The sequence below is a fragment of the Petaurus breviceps genome, unplaced genomic scaffold (assembly GCF_028583685.1).
Source record: "Petaurus breviceps papuanus isolate PSGF00001 unplaced genomic scaffold, PetGlider_PUasm1.0 90654, whole genome shotgun sequence".
Taxonomy (NCBI): domain Eukaryota; kingdom Metazoa; phylum Chordata; class Mammalia; order Diprotodontia; family Petauridae; genus Petaurus; species Petaurus breviceps.
Window position 1 is genome coordinate 4,061,824 of NW_027187301.1, and position 18,150 is coordinate 4,079,973.

An 18,150-nucleotide genomic window follows, 5' to 3' on the forward strand; every position below is an offset into this window, starting at 1 on the left:
TATATATATATATATATATATATATATATATATATATCCCTTTAGAAGAAAAATTGTTTAAGCTAAAGGCATATTTCACAATGAGAGCTAACTAGGAATGAAATGGGCTCATTTTGTGATATAGTGAGTTCCCTGTCACTGGAAATATTCAAGCAGAGGCTGTTTGAACACCTGTTTTTCCACAGCAGACAAGAGGATAGGTAAGACTCTTCTTGTGTGTTCAGGGTGGGTAGGGGAAGAGGTGGCAGGTCACCTATGGGGAAATGTCTAACCACAGTTGGGAATGCTCAACACCACTGATAAAAATACACACTAATGGAGGTAGCCTCTGCTGGAGTCCCTCAGAGCCTCATCATGGCATGGACATCTATGACCCTGTGGGCATACCAAGGGAAGAGAAGCCTGCCAATATAATACAATAAACTTTTATTAAGCTTCTTATTATGTGCCAGGCACTGTGCAAAGCACTGGAGATACAAACAGAAAAGTAAGGTAGTCCCTGCTTTCAAGGAGTTTCCACTCTAAAGAAGGAAGACAACACACAAAAAAGGAAGCCAAGAAAAAGTGGGGATGGAGGAGAGGGGGAGAAAATAGCCAGTAAGGGGAAATGATGATGGTAGAATCAAATTCAAGGGGTGCAGGTGGTGGCAGAGGAAGGCCCAGCTGGCCTTCAGAGCTTTGGGAGGAGTTCTTTGCCCCAGCCCTCAGATCAGAGGGATAGAGAGGACTGATGAGGTATGTGAATAGCAAGCTGAGAAAGCTTCCTGTGCAGGCCTAGACCTGTCATCTGAGGAATAACCTTTGCCAGAAAATACAGGATCATCACCAAAAAGGCTAGCCAGCAGCTAATGAGGTTTTTCGTTTGTCAATTTTTCCATAGCAGCTCATTAAATCAGTTCCTAAGGTGTGGAGGGACACAATAGGTGTCTGTGGAGGGATTGCCACACCACTGAAATGATGTTTCTGTTGAAATGAAACGGTGCAAAATATAACCCCAAAAGGTATATAAGTTAAATAGGGAGAGACAAATCTTTGCTTGGTGCTTGATGTATTTTTTTTTTCAGCAGCAGATTTTCTTTAAGTTTGGTTAAAGCTAATTTTAATAAAAATCAATTTTTGTTCCCTGAGTGTGCCCACACCGGAGGAGATCAGAGGAGCGGAAGGTGGGTTGGGGATGTGCCAATCTCACTTCCGAGCCAAAATCAAGACTCTGTTCCGGCGGGAACATGCCAGCATGTGCTATGCAGTCAGCCACCAAACAAGCGTAAGCCCAAACAGAGTCTCAGAATAGGACTCCCCTGTGGCCTTGGCATCATGGAAAAGTATCAGCAGGGTGATGTTATCTGGTACATGACCTGAAGGAGAATGACCTAAAGTATGGCCAGACTTCAGAGATATCACTAAATCCTCCCTACTGCCCTCTGCCCTATTTCCAGACTTGCCGTCCTTTTCCCCTCATGATTTACAATAAATTATATTTCAATTGTGCTGTGATCAAGGCAATTTACAAATCAAGGCACATAGTGAAATTCTGGGAGGTTAAAGAATGCTTATTTAACTGCTAGGATGCTGGTGCAATGTTTGAGCACCACAGTATACAGGCGAGTCTCATAACCCAGTGACTACAACCAAGTCACATAGAAAGCTATAATTCTGGAGGCTCTCCCAGCCCTTTCCTTCAGGTGCCTAAAGCCATTACCTTTTTCAAGCCTCAGTGCAAAATGCAGTATGCCTTCTCTGACAATAAGATTATAGATCTGGAGATGGAGGGAACTTCAGAGGCTATCTGGCCCGACTCCCTCATTTTATATATGAGGAAACTGAGGTCCCAGGTTAAGTAACCTGCCCATGGTCACAAATGGTAGCAAGTACAAGAGGTAGAATTTGAATCCAGCTCTTCTAACTCTGATTCTTATCTAATTCCTTTATTCTGCTTCCTCTTAGCTCTCATCTTCTACAAGAACTCCAATTTTAATGAGTTTGAAAGAATATAATTTGTAATAATAATCCAAACATCCCCCATTAAAATGGGCACAGAATGCACAGCTGGTTTAAAGCATGTGTGCTTATTTATCATTGTTGTTTAGTTGTTCCGTTGTGTCTGACTCATTGTGACCCCACGGACCACAGCACACTAGGTCCTTCTATCTTCCACCGCGTCCCAAAGTCTATTCAAACTCGTCTTTGTTTCATCTTCTGCCATCCCCTTCTCTTTCTGCCTTCAAGGTCCCCCAGCATCAGGGGCTTTTCCAGTGAATACTGTCTTCTCATTATATGACCAAAGTTTTTAAGCTTCAGTATTTGTCCTTCCAATGAATTGTCTGAATTAATTTCTTTAAGTATTGACTAATTTGATCTCTTCAAAAGCAAATGATGATGTTATAGAAAACCCTAATTTTGCAATTGAAAGGGACATCAGTGGTCATCTACTCCAACCCATATCTGAAAAGGAATATATTTGACTAACAGCCTCCATTTAAAGACTTCAAAGGAAGGGGGACCCATCAGCTCCTAATCAGATTATTTTCACCAACAGTAGCCAAGGAGATATTGTACAAAACAAGACTCTTTGCGAGTTTCCATAACTAGTAGCAATGACTGAGCCATCACACAAAAGCAACTCACATTTATTATCACATTATTTAGAAAGCATTTTTCTCCTCAACTAGTAAATGGAGGTAGATAGCACAAATTGCCCCAATGGGGAGAGCACTGGCCCCAAAGTCAGGAGGACCTGAGTTCAAAGCCAGCCTTAGACGTGTACAAGCTGTGTGACCCTGGGTAAGTCACTTCACCCCGTTTGCCTCAGTTTTCTCATCTGTAAAATGAACTGCAGAAGGAAATGGAAAACCACTCCACTATTTTTGTCAAGAAAACCTCAAATAGGGTCACAGATAGTTGGACATAACCGAAAGGACTGAACAAAAACAGCAGAGATGGAGAACTAAGGAGAGACTCCCAAACCCACTCACAGCCCAGTGGTAGAACTGAAAATCAGGTCTTCTCATTACTAACTTCAGAGCTCTTTCCATAACAACATGCCAGTTCTTCTTTGCCATTTTCCTTGACATGTATTTGAATGAAATAAAAGCTACTCCTCCACACATTCCTACTCTAATGCATCATGGTATGGAGGTGACTATGTGTTCTAAAAGGCTATGACAGATGAGTGTAAGCCCTGGAAAGCTTGCCCATACTGGAAAATCTTTGAGCACAGCCCTGGCAAGAGATGCCTATTTTCCAAGGAGCAGGTTAGCTAAGTATAAAGTGGCCAATAGACCAGCCACTTAGTGATGAAGTTGTTGGCCATGGAAACCTGTAAAACGCTCAATAAAAGTTATGTTCTATTTCAAAAGACTGTATTGGTGATGGTGCAGGGTAAAAAAGGATTATAAACTGTTTTTGTTGGGGGGAAAGTGTTTTGTTATATGTGGATGGATGTTTATATAGAGGACTTTCTGAAACTGGATGCAATGTAATTCTAATGACCAAATTTGTCCCCAAAGAGACAAGGAAATCTATCTCCCTCCCTTGCTTGTAGAGGTGGAGGACTATGGGCATTGGACCACCTTATACACTGTCACCCTAAGTTAGTAAATTGGTTAGTCTGGCTGAACTGCTTTTTCTTGCTATTTATTTTTTAGTTTTTCCTATAAGGAATGACTCACTAGGTCAGAGTTAGTAAAGGAATATATTTGGGAAAGAATGTGAAATTAAAAAAAGAAAAATTAAAAATGTTTTTTTTTAAATAATTCTTTCTGAGATTTCTGGGGCTTTACAGTAATATGGCTATGGTCTTCTCAGGATCGAGATAAATGTGGGTTACCCTAATTACCAAAGTTGGTAATGATGGTAGGGTGGAAATTAATTCACAATATTTCTGGCAAGGACTAGGAAAGAAGGAATGATCTGGGACATAACAGGGCAGAAATACAACAGAAGGCAGACATTTTTCCCAGAATGGATAAAGCTAGACTCACTCTGTATTCTATATCTATAAATTAAGCTACTGATCTATGGTTTGTAAATTGAAAAGAAGAATAACAGAATGTTAGGGCTAGGAGGGTCCTTACAGATCATCTAGCCTAACCTTCTCTCAAGAGGATGCAAAGAAAGATTTGGTGCCTAGAGAACTCCTGAATTCATTAACTGAAAATGCATTTATCAAGTGCCTGCTCTGTGCTAGGCACTCAGGATATAAAGGGGGGGAAATGAAGTATTCCCTGCATATAAGGATCTCACATTCCGTTAGAGAGAAATAACACATGCATGACACACAGAAAGCTAAATACAAAATATAAACAAAATATGGGCATCTGGGTGGCACAGTGACAGAGTGCCAGGAAGACAGCTCTTTTTGAGTTCAAATCCAGCCTCAGACACTTACTAGCTGTGTGACCCTGGGCAAGTCACTTGATCCTGTTTGCTTCAGTTTCCTCATCTGTAAAATGAGTTAGAGAAGGAAATGACAAAGCACTCTAGTGTCTTTGCCAAGAAAACCCCAAATGGGATCACAAAAAATTAGACAGGGCTGAAATGAATAAACAACAAAAAATTTGCAAGTCATACATAGGAATACAAAGAAACATAAAAACTATCCCTACCCTCGATTTTAATGGGATAGACAACATGTAAATAAGTAGATATGTACAAAGCATATAAGGAGTAGATGGAAGGTAGTCTGAGGGGGAAAGGACCCAGGCATCTGGAGAACCAGGAAAGACCTCCTGCAAAAAGTAAGATTTGAACTGAATCTTGAAGCAAGTCAGGGAAAGCATTCTAAGCAAAGGGGACGCTAGTACAAAGGTATGAAGAGGAGCTCTTCCCTCCTTCCCTCCCTCTGCCCACATAGGGCATCATACCTTTACCTGTGGGTGCTCTGCCTAAAGGAATGTAAATTTCAATAACTGAAACCTTGCAAGATATTTTGGGGTTTACAGCCTGGATTTCTTTTTTCAGGGCCATGCCTTAAACCCAAATCACCCTAATTCTCAATGATTGGCCAACAATAGGTCCCAATCCAATCCTCACTTGGTTATTGCTTGGGCACCAGAGTGAATGTAAATAGCAAGTGTTTCTGTTTGGGCCAGAAACCCTGAGGGTCTTTGTCTCCCAGATTGATTTTTTTTTTTTTGACTAGGTTAAAGAAGCTATTTTGGGCCTCATTTCTTACCTAGCCTTAATCACTGAATGGGTGTTGCCTTGGACAAATTGAGACCTGGCAAAGATCTTAGTTTAAAAAGGCCAGGGTCTCCCACTGCATCCTGGGCTATCTCCAGTTTTCTTGATCTATATCTTGCCACTGGATCCAGATGGTTCTGGAGGAGAGAGTAAGGGTGGTGACTTTGCACAGCCCTCCCTCAATTAAACCCAACTCACTTTCATGTCATGACAGCACCTTCCTGATGCCATGGTCCTTGTACAGAATGAAAGGTCAAACAACAGCAGTGAAGAAGAGATGGAGAGCTATGTGTGAGGAACAGCAAGTAAGCTAATGCTGATGGATTGCAGAATAGGTGGAGGGAGTCAAGTGCTAAGAAGACTGGATGGAAAGGTAATCAATCAATCAACACACATTTATTAAGTACTTACTATGTGCCAGATTCTATGCTAAGTGTTAAGGATGCAAAAAAAGAGGCAAAAGACAGTATCTGCCTTCAAGGAATTTACAATCTAATGGGGAACACGATATGCAATAAATGTATACAAAGCAAGCTATGTATTGGATAAATAGGAATAGACTTGCTCTTTGGAAAAATCACTTAGACAGCTAAGTATGAATGAGAGTGGGGAAAGACCTGAAGCAGGGAAACCAATCAAAAAGCTATTAAATGCTTAACATGCTGAGTGACAGGTGACTCAGGAGCCCTATTCACCCCTACTGCAGGAGGTGGACCTGTGCAGCATCCAGAACTAGGCCTGGAACCCAGGCAGCCACAAACCAAGGCAGCTTGGACCTAAACCACAACATCAGAATGTGAGCTCTTTAGGGGTAGGAGCTTTTTCTTGAAACTCCTGTTCTTAGCTCAGTGACTAGTATATAGTAAGCACATAATAAATGCTTTTTTGACTGAATGAGGGCAGGAGACAAGGCCAGGCAAATGTTGAGGAAAATGAAGTATTCCAGGAATACAAAGAGTATAATAATCAGACTCACATGGAGAAATTGAGGCTGGAGATATGAGTAATAAATAAGTAAGAATTTTAAAAAGAACAATAAACACAATAAAGAAATACCTCGGAGTGAGAGAAACCCAAGTGGCAAACCTAGAAGAAAATAAATCCTAAAGAAATATAAGCAGATCCTCAGAAAAGAATGTCCTTGCCACAAGAATATTTTTGAAGAAATGAAGCAAGATATAAAATAGATTAGTTACAAAACAATTGGCAGGGAGAATTAATACCTTAATGGTGGTAAAATTTACCCAAGCATTGAACACTCTGAAATTTAGAATGAGTCATACAGAAAAAAATGACTCCATGAGGCAATAAGAAATGTTAAGACAAAACCAAAAGTTTTAAAAAAAGAAAATATGACGTATAAATATAAAAAACAACTGGTCTGTAAAATAAGTCAAGAGATAATCTAAGAATCATTGGACTGAAAAAGAATGAGTATGAAACAAGTTATTTACCTCTCAGAGAGGTGATGAATTTAAAATGCAGAAAGACATGCACATTTTTAGATCCAGCTAATGTGGGGATTTAGATCTTGAAAAACACATGCCATATATGCCTGTTCTTTCATAAGGTCTTAAAAGGGCCGGGGTCTCCCCACTGCATCCTGGGCCATCTCCAGTCATTCTGATGAATATCTGGCCATTAGACCCAGATGGCTCTGGAGGAGAAAGTGAGGCTGGTGACCTTGCACAACTCAAGTCAAAGTCAACTGCAAGTCACATATTCATCTCCCTGATGGTCATGTCCTCTTCAATAACAAAGGACAAGCACAACAGCAATTCTGGGATTTATTTTACTGTATTAAGCAGTTCTATATTGAAGCCTTTATTTTCTTTTCAAAAATTTTTTTTTAAAATACTTGCTCAATTTGGTGGCATGGGAATGGTTAGTGAGAGGCGGAAATGCATAAAAAAGTTTAAGCAATGAATAAACAGAAGTTATTAATAAAGATTTATTTTAAAAAAGAATCATTGGACTATCTGAAAGAAGGCTTGAATATTATAGTTCAAGATATCATAAATCTTCCCAGATCTTCTAAAACTAAAAGGCAAAGTTCAAAACAAAAAATAGAAAGAATACACTAATCACCTAATGCAAGAAATCTCAAATTAGATCTCCCAGGAACAACATAGTCAAAATTCAGAGCCTCTGAGTCAAAGAAAAAAACAGGGTGGATACTTTGAAATGGGAATGCAGGAGTCAATCACAACAGAGAAAGTTAAACATATTTAACTTCAACATTTAAAAAAATTAATATTAACATATTTAAGAGGTATTTAATGTAAGGTAGGATCCCTACCCTCTGGAAGCTTACAGATAAACAGGGAAAAGGAAAGAAAGGGAACAAAGTATTTATTAAGTGCTGTACAAATATCTCATTTGGTCCTCAAAACAACACTGGGAGGTAAGTGCTTTATTATCCCTATTTTACCATTGGGAAAATTGAGGCAGAAATATTAAGTGACTTGCCCAGGGTTACACAGCTAGTAAGTATCTGAGGCTCAATCTGAACTCAAGTCAACTTGGTAGACCTGAGAGCAGGCCCTGCCTCCAAGCCACTGTCCCAGCAGGATGAGACACAAAGATCCAGTATGTTACTCAGTATTATAGATTAAGTGCATTAGGGATGTGCCCTGTGGCGGTGTGAGTCACCACTCCCTGCCCTGGTTATCACAGGTGTTTCTATATGGAGATGGCGGAAGGGGAAGCTCATCTACCTGGGCCCAGGGCTTGGTTGAGTATCCTTATTCTGTGACTAAATAAAAGTTGTTCCATTAGTGTTTCCTTGTATTATGTCTGGCTGATTACATTATGTAATAGTAAGACTGGATCCAAATGGCATTGTTGTACACGATGTAGGGAAGGGAAAAAGAAAAGCAAGTAAAAACAACACCAGCCCAAGCACCCTCTGGTTATTGCTAACGGTCCCAGAGGAGCTGGATTGTCAACACCGGGAGAACGAAAGTTTACCTGGCCCAGTTCAGGAACTCAAAGCAGAGCTCTTAGTTTTTAGGGAGCATGCTATGAAAGCCTCTGAGGGGCTGCCTATGAAAGGGGCAATGCTAATGGGGGGCCAACTGGCCATGCATGGGCAGAAACCAATGGGCTGGAAGCAGGAAGTGGTCATATCTCAGGAGAAAATAGTGGTCCAATACCTCTCAACAAGGTGATTCTGGCTCCCAGGTTATTTCCCAGGCCATTCTGGAAAGCAGGAAGCAGGAAGTTTCCCTCTTTTATTTCTCCTTCCCTTTCTCTCCTTCCCCCAAATACTAAATGGCATGGACTGCCTTTACCAAAGCAGATTTAAACAAAGCTAGATGAAGAGGAAGTGAGTAAATTAGGAGGAGGAAAATGTCCAGGGTGACAGGCTCTCTGGGAGTAATTTTTAATATCATCAGTAGTTATATTTTGTCCATGTTTGGACAGTTGTTTATAACTCTTAACATAATGGAATACACTAATGCTTTTTATTTCTTTATTTATTTGTTGGTTGAGGCAATAGGGATTAAGTCACTTGCCCAGGGTCACACAGCTAGTAAGTGTTTGAGGTCATATTTGAACTTAGGTCCTCCTGACTCCAGGCTCAGTCCACTGACCAATGTACCACCCAGCTGCCCCCACTAATGTTTTTTCAAAGCTAGATGACTTAGGGTTACTTAAAATTATTTGGGAGGCCCCATGGTACATCAGAGAGAGCCAGCTTCAGGTTTAGGAAGGCCTAGGTTCAAGTCCTCCCTCTGACTCACCAATACTAGTTACGTGACTCTGGGTAAGTCACTTAATTCCTCAGTGCCTCGAAGGCACCTCCTTTCCCCCTCCTCCAAAGAATGTAGTCAGTGCTTCAGAGGAGGGAATTTCCACACCAGGAGCTCCTTACACTAGTTTCAGCCAAAAGAACATATTTGTATTTTTGTAGCTCATAGGTTCTTGGGGCATTGTTGAGTGAGAAGTGAATATCCATGACTAAAGCACACACAACATTAAGGTCCTAATTAACTTCCTTGGTTTTATCTAAGTGCTTCAGACATCCACATTCAGAAGGTACAATCTCTTCACACCATCCAATATGACAGCTTGGTGGCACCAGCCTGGAGTTAGGAAGAGTTCAAACTTCCTGAGTTCAAATCTGGCCTCAGACACTAGTTGTGTGACCCTGGGCAAGTCACTTAACCCTGTTAACCTTAATTTCCTCACCTTTAAAATGAGCTGGAGAAGAAAATGGCAAACCATTCCAGTATCTTTGCCAAGACCCCAAATGGGGTCACAGAGAGTCAAACACGACTGTAAACAACTGAGCAACAATCATCCAATACATAGACTTCTGAATGAATGAAAGAACAAGTTTACCAAGCCTGTGTGCTGGCCCCCTTGTAACTCATCAGATGCACAAGTTTCTATTACCCATAATGAATCTGTTGCTTTAAAAGGCAAAGAGAAAACCCCACTCACTTGCCTGCCTCATAATAAGACATGCTATTCCTGGTATTTCCTTTGCAAGTAGATTAGAATTGCCCAAACTGTCTTTCCACATCCTCCTAAGTCATAAGCCCAGGCTTGGCAACAACTTAGTCTGGCTTCCTGGGGCAAAAGTACCTCTTGTCCCTCTGGGAATGTGTTTGCCTTGCCCTTTTAACTTTCCTTTTACTCTTTATATAAATTAGAGAAAGTAAGAAACAAGAGACTCCTAACTTCCCAGCTCTCTGAGGACAACAGGCACTTTAAAGTTTGTAAATCATTTTCCATTCATTATTTCACTGAAGCACAACTATTACCCTGTGAAGTCGGTGCTCCTGGAACTATTGTCCCCATTTTGAAGATGACTGACCTGAGAATCAGAGGAACTAAGGGTTTGAATCCTGGACTTTCTGCCTTCAGTTCCACATTTTTCCTACTATATTGAACTGACTCTCAGAGCACTGCAGCTTGGGAAGGTAACCTAGGCTCCTTGCCACTTAACTGAAGGCAAGCCAACAGGAGAGGTCTGATGCCAAAGGAATTTTGTTTTTAACTCCACATTGTCTTTATGAATGCACACACTCTCAATCATATCCCCTGAGTAAAATGCTGATTGGAAGAACTCTCATATCATCATATTGTTAATTCCCTCATTTGTCTTCTCATTTCCTCCTCAGCTATCCATGTCCCTCTATTTCTTAAAACCAGACAAAAAAATCAAGTCTTGATCAACACATTCCTGGTCCCACTCTGGTCCCTCTACTTTTCATTCTCTCAAGGCTTATTCAACTTGGCATCATTAACTGGGCACCACCTACTACTGTGGGTAATACCAAAGAATATAACCCTTTGTCCCTGTGCCCAAAGGGTGTATAGTCTTCTTTGGGAAACAATGAACTAACCAAATAAGTTCCTAGTTTTCCCTAAGGTTCACAAAGTGCTTTCCTCACAATATCCCTGCGATGGGTGGATAGTGCAAGTGTTGCTGTTTTCTACAAATGAGAAAATTGAATCACAGAGAGGCAAATCAACTTGTTATCAACATTCATACAGCTAGTAAGGATCAGAGCTAAGGTTCAATGCCCAGCCCTCCTGACTCACAATTCACTGTTCTTGCCACAACACCATAAAGTACATACATGTATATATTCATACACACAACGAATATAGAAGCCGGTATGGAAAGAAGTGGAAATACATCAGGTTCAATTCTGGAAGCATGATCTGATGGAAAGACCCTGGATTTTCTGTGAGGGGGCCTGATTTCATAAGCACTCTTCTGACACCGGTCATGTAGCCACCCACACGTCTTACCACTACTGCGGCACTGGGGTCACTGGTTATCTGCAAAGCCTTGGATTCGTCTGGCCTCTCTACCTTGCCACAGTCATGGGCATGCCTATCTAGGGTCTGCATGATTTGGTTTCTATTATTCTTCAGTCAAAGGAAATGCCCACCGAGCAGAGCCCTTCTCTTAGTTTTGTGTTAGCCATCCCTTCATCACTGAGCCAATCTCACTAAAAACATTATGATAGGACATGGGAAGATCATTAGAATTGGGTGGGTAGGTGGAGGAGGGGGTTGACTTTGCATATTTGTCACAAAGGTTTGTTTTTTCTTTCTTTTCCAACTGAGGAAAAGAGGTGAGGAGGAGATAAAATAAAGGCTTTTTCACTGAAAAGTTCTTAAAAATCAATTTCTTTAATTGGAAGAGTGGCTGCATAGTAATAATGAGAGAGAGAGAAGAAAAAAGAAGAGAAGGGAAGGGGGGAAATAGAAGAAAGGGGGGAAGAAGAGGGAAGGAAGGAAGGAGGGAGAAGCAGAGAGAGAGAAACAGAGAGAAGGGAGAGAACCTTAATGAAAATATTTAACAAATATACATAAGAAAGAGAGAGAAAGTTCAAAAAGGGATAGAAAGACTTGTATGAACTGATGCAGAATAAACTAAGCAGAACCTGAAGAATAATTTAAGCCATGACATTACTGATGAATAACATGATAAAAACCATAAAAACAATTTCTATAATAACAGCAATGTAAAGACAACTCTGAAAGCTGTGCGAACTATGCTCCATCCATGCAATGAACCTCCATGATTCCAGAGGACCAGTGAGGAATCACATTATCACCTCCCCCTGACCGGTGCTAGACTCTGGATGCAAAACGAGACAAAAATTTTTTGACCACAGCTGATGAGGGCATTTATTTTACTCTCCTATAATATTTGTTATAAGGAATTCCTATTTCTTTTTCTTTTCCTTTCTTTGTTTTCCCCGTGGAGTGGAAGTTTAGAGGGAAAGAAAGATTTCTGTTAATTAAAAAAATAGAACTTCTTTCTTTTTTTTCCTGGTTTTTTTTTTCATTTGTTTGTTTGCTTTTTGGAGGGCAGTTGAGATTAAGTGACTTGCCCAAGGTCACATGGCTAGTTTTTTGTGTGTGTTGAGTGTCCGAGGCCAGATCCGAACCCAAGTCCTCCTGACTCCAGGGCCAGTGCTCTATTCACTGCGCCAACTAGCCGCCCCTAGAACTTCTTTCAAAAAAGATACAGATAAGTAGGAATGTAACTATCATGTAAAATAACACATATTAAAGAAATAAGCTACAAGTCATCGCATCGTACGCAATCTTCTTTTTGTCTTCCTTAGATGCCAATGTTTGCCAATTTTCTAGTTCATCATAAAAATTAGTTGGTAATTCTTCAGCAGTGGGTTGGAAAATCACTTGCCCCTCCATGTCTCCCACCTCTTTTGCAGCTCTACAAAGTCAGGCTTTGCAGTGGTCAGTTAAGACAGCAGCAGCAACAGTACATGGGTTAAAGCATGAAGGAGGGTTTGGATTTGAGCCAAGCTTCCCCCAACCTCAGCTTTAAATCCTAAGACAAGGGCATAGGCCAGAACATAAAGAGAAGAACCTTTGAAAAGGCCCAGGACAAAAAAAAAAAAAAGGCCCAGGACAAACTCATAATGTTATGATGTCAAACCCAAACATTTTTCAAGGAGTCCTTCCTGCCACTGGCCTCACCGATTGATTCCCAAACGCTCATGCTCCAGCTGCCAACTCTTTTCTGTTTCAAGGGGCTTTTGCATTAGGGAGGGGAGTGGGTTAAGGAAATGGCTTGGCCCCTGGCTCTCATCTAGCAGTCAAAAACCATGGAAATAGCAAAAGAGGGACAGGAGATAAATGCCTCTGTAATGTCCTCTTCCAGTTAGAGAGAAATGGTGCTGGGAGAAAGGAGGGGGAGGATGCTTGGAGAGAAAAACGTCATCCTCATCCCAGGGCCCTGAACAAGACGGAAGGGTGGCCAAGATAAGCACAGGTGCACTGGCAGAGGAAACAACTTGGGAGGTTCCCATCACCTGTGACTCAGTATGGTGCCCAATACCCCAACCTGTCTCATTAGCTCTCTTTGGAAAAATGCCTAAACCACACAGAGATGGAAACTCTGTTGCATCTCTGTTGACTTCTCCATCACAGCCAGATGAGAGAGCTGCTATTTTCAACCTGGAAAAACCGAACAGCATTATTGCACTCAGTAAAGAACTGCCATGTTCCACCCTAGAGCTGGCAGCGGCTCGGTGACTGGTGAAGCAATCTCTGTGGACTGAAGAGTTTGGTTTAGAATTTCGCCTTTGAAGGCCAAACTGGAAGCATGGCAGCCAAGACTGTGGCCTGGAGATGGGTGGCTGAAAAACAGCAGAGGGTAGAAGAGCCAAAAGAGTACCACCAAAGCATAGGGCAGGGCTTATGTTGGCAAAGGCTCTTAGTCAACCCTATGAGGACAGTGGGCTGCTTTTTCCTTGGTTGGAACAGAGGAAAGTACAGAGTGTGGTTTTAGTCACAACCAACCTCACAGAGATAGAAATAGTTTATCAACTTTGACCATAATGACAACAATCTGTGACTTTAGGCAAACTGTTATATGTTTCCCTAGCTATCAATGCTTTTCCCCCTTCCCTGAAAAGACTTTGTTTTTACTTTGTTTATACTGCATATGCAACATGCAAAATATATACAAAAGCAGAATGGCATTTTAAATAGAGCCAGAAAGATCTAGTCTGCCAGCTTCTGACAGGCACTGGTTGTGTGACCCTAGGCAAGTCACTTAACCTCCTAGAGCTCTAAGACTATCTGTTGTTGAGAAGATGTCCACCTGCATCAGTAAAGGGAACTACTTGATCTAGGAATTCCTTATACTAATGAATTCACAGTTCCAGTAGCTCTTCCTCTATTAGGGATTTGCTTATTTGTATATAAGTTGTTTTTCCCACAATATGTTATTCAATGAGCTATATGCCAGGCAGCTAGGTGATAAAGTGAATAGAATTCCAGACCTGGAGTCAGGAAGACCCATCTTTGTGAGTTTAAATCTGGCCTCAGATACTTACTCACTATATGTCCCTGGGCAAGTCACTTAACCCTGTTTGCCTCAGTTTCCTCATCTGTAAAATGAGCTAGAAAAAGAAATGGCAAACCACTCTTGTATCTCTGCCAAGAAAACCCCAAAAGGGGTGAAGAAGAGTCGGACATGACTGAAATGACTAAAAACAAAAACATAAACCAAACAAAAATGTGCTAAACACTGAGGATAAAAAAAAAAAAAAGGCAAAAGACAGTCCCTGGGCTCCAGAACTCACAGTCTAAAGCTGGGGGTGGGGAACAACATTTGAACAACTATGTACAAATTTAGATACAGATATATACATGACAAACTGGAAGTAATCAACAGAAGAAGGCACAAGAGTTACGAGGGATCAGGAATAACTTCATGTAGAAACTGGGATCTTAGTAGGGACTTAAAGGAATCCAAGAAGGTGGAGATATTATGATATTAATCATAATAATAACATTATTATGGGGGGATGGGAGGAAAGTTATGGAGGACACTGAATTTCAAACAGAGGATTTTCTATTTGATCCTGGAAGTAATAGGGAGCCACTGGAGTTTACTGAGTAGGAGTGACTTTAGGAAGATCATTTTGTCAGCTGGGTGGAATACGGACTGGAGTGACTTGTAAGGTAGAGGATACATGTACACACACTCACACAAACAGAGGCAATACCAATCTTGTCTCCCTCTCCCTCTCCTTCTCCCCACCCCTGTCTCTCCCTCTTCACCCTCCCCTCTTTGTCTGTCTGTCTGTCTCTGTTTCTGTGTGTGTGTGTGTGTCTCTCTCTCTCTCACACACACACACACAAACACAAATGGAAGCAATACCGATCTTGTTTCTCTCTCCCGCTCTCTCTCCCCCCCCCTCTCTCTCCCTCTCTCTCTCCCTCTCTCACACACACACACACACACACACACACACACACACACCTTGCCCCCAAATGAAAACACTTGACCCACAGTATATGAGTAATATATGCTAGTTGAATTGAATGTGAACATCAAAGATCTCTTCTGACCCTAATATTCTGTGATTCTGGGCCAAGTAGTTTCAGGGTTCCATAGGAAAATAACTACTGATGAGGTAAATGATCAGGGGAATAATTGAGACCTTTCATCAAATGATAAAAGTGAAAAAGGTAAGCAGGACCTTAGTCACTGAGTTCAGCTTCTGTCCCTTGGAGAAGAGAAAATCAACAGGGAGAGACAACTGCCTATCTGTGATAGACTATTAAGTAAACCATCTTCAGTGAGCTCAAGAAAATAGGAATGATGTGTTCTAAAGATGTGTTCTGAGGTAAAGAGTTTGGATCTTGGGGATCTGAGAAATCACTGGTTTCATCAGCAGGAGTAACAATCGGTTTTGATTCTATGGAGATTTCCCTATTACAACCCTGTGAAGTAAGAATTGTTCCCATTAGGGAGATGGTTCAGAGGTCCAGAGGAGGTGACTCTGTCTAATAAGCTAGGACTCAGATACACAGACTTCCAAAGTCTAGGTCTCCTTTACCACACTAAATATCACACTCTATAGGACTTAGGCCAATGCCTGGGGGCTAATGAATGTTGATTGACTCACTGACACATGCTCCATTTATTGTCAAGGAGAGAAATCCATCATCAAGATCACCAAATTTCACATTGGAAGAGAGCCTCATAGATTGCCTAGTGCTCTGTTATTGTTGTTGAATTATGTCAGTTGTGTCTAACTCTTTGTGACCCCATTTGGGGTTATCTTGGTAGAGACACTGGAGTGGTTTGCCATTTCCTTCCGCTCATTTTACAAATGAAGAACTGAGGCAAACAGGGTTAAGTGATTTGCCCAGGGTCACACAGCTAGTGTCTGAAGAGGCATTTGAACTCAGGTCTTCCTGATCTCAGGCCTGGCGCAATATCCACTACATCACCTAGCTGCTATACCACCTCAACAGTGAGCAGGATGTTGGATTTGGAATTAAGAGTTCAAGTCTGGGGTGGCTAGGTAACACAGTGAATAGAGTACCAGCCCTGGAGTCAGGAGGACCTGAGTTCAAATTTGGCCCCAGACACTTAACACAAAACTAGTCGTGTGACCTTGGGCAAGTCACTTAACCCCAACTGCCCTACCTTCCCCCCTCCAAAAAGCAAAAAGAAAAATCTAAAAAAAAAAAAAGAGTTCAAGTCTGACCTCAGATATCTACTAGCAAGGTGGCCCTGAGTAAGTCCTTTTACCTCTCTGTGCCTCAGTTTCCTCCTCTGTAGAATGGGGATGATAATAGCACCTATCTCCTAGTGTTGTTGTGAGGATAAAATTAGATAATATTTGTAAAGCACTTTGCAAAGCTTAAAGTGTTATACAAGCGTTGGCTATTATTATTAGTAAGCATCACCTCTACAACATTTACCAGGGGTGGGGAACCTGCATCCTCAAGTGACCCTCTAGGTCCTCAAGTGCAGCCCTAAACTAGATTCAGGCACCTTGAGGTCACCAGTGCCCCACCCCTGAACTAGCCTTTGCCTCAGGAACTCTGATGAGGGGGAACCTTCTATCCCCTGGGGCAGCCATTCCATTTAGGACAGCTGTAAGCAAAGGGAAGTTTTCCCTTAAGTCACACCTAGTCTACCTTTCTACAGCTTTCAGAATCATAGATCTTATAGGCTGGAAAGGACCTTCGAGGCCATCTCATCTTACCTCCCACCCCTCCCAATTTTATCAATAGGGAAACTGAGGCCCAGAGATGCTAAGTGACTTCCTGAAGGCCACACATGTAATGGGTTACAGAAGCTTGAATCCCAACTCCTGTGATACCAAAGCACAATAACTTTTCCATTGTGCCATGTTCCTCTCCCCCTCCCCCCACCTCCCCATCACTTCTGATTCTAGGTTCTGGAGCCATCCACAATAAGTCCATTCCCTCTTCCTTGTGGCAGCACTTCAGATACATCTTCTTCACTCAGTCACTATCCCTCTAGGCTAACCATATCTAGGTCTTACAACCCATCTTCCTAAGTCTTGACCAAAGATTTAGAGCTGGGAAGACCTTAGAAGTTACTGCATCTATCCTCACTCATTTTATTAATGCAGAAACTGAGGCCAAGGGAAATCACATAACCTGTCCAAGTCCTATCAACAGTTAACTGGCAGAAAAGGACTCATGATAGAAAAGACACTACCCACCTCCAGAAAGAGAACTGATGCAAATGGAAGTAGAATTGTCTCACTTTCTTTTTCTTGCTTTTTTTGGAAGTATGGCTAAAGAAATGTTTTGCATGATTTCACATGTCTAATTAATATCATATTGCTTTCCATCTCAGTGGGTGTGGAAGAGGGTGGGAAGGAAGGAGAGAGTTTGGAACTCAAACTTAAAAAATAAAAGAATATTAAAAATAATAAATTAACATTTTTTAAAGGATTATCATATGAAAAAAAAATAATCAACAGTCAGAGATGACATTCAGACCTGGGTCTTATAACTCAAATTGTTATACTGTTGTACCTTGGAGGGGCTATCCTAAGACCCTTGGCCATTCATGAACTGCATTGGCTGAATAAGTGATCTCTTAGTGGTCTGCCCCGGGTGATATACTTCACTGGCTAGTCAGGCTGCTCGTTCAAAGAAAAATAGTATATCACTGGGCCCATAAAGCACTTCCAGCATGACTAGTTCTACCAGAGCTTGTATTCCACCAGCAAAGTCTTTGAGAACCAAGGACCTTTACCATGTCACAATAAGGTATCAGAACATGGAGGTAGGTTTAAAGTTGGAGTTTGAAAATATCGAATAAACACTTGTACAATGGGAAGAAGGATCAACAAATATATCAGAGATTTGGGAAAGGAGGAAAATTAATCACACAGACTAAACTGTAGCACTGATAGGACCCATGTTTACAAGAAGCAGTAAATTCTATCAGCCTGGGTTGGTGATCCTGACATCAAATGTGGGTTATCTATCATCAGATAATGTAAAGGTTTGCGATCTTTGGAAACATGCTGCATATAAGTAAACATTCTATTTAGATGTCATCCATTCAAAATCACTATATAATAGGAAGAAAACATTGGTAGTAACAAGAAATTTTGGGGGTCAGCCCTAGATTAGCCCTTTGTAAGCATACATGGTGGGACAGCTAGTTGGCTCTGTGGA

The 18,150-nt window shown here is 41.3% G+C and overlaps 1 protein-coding gene across 1 annotated transcript in view; it reads right to left on the bottom strand.

Moving 5' to 3' along the window:
- ITGB5 (integrin subunit beta 5) overlaps positions 1-18,150 on the bottom strand; it is a 205,288-nt gene that overhangs the window by 32,243 nt on the left and 154,895 nt on the right. The window lies entirely within an intron of this gene.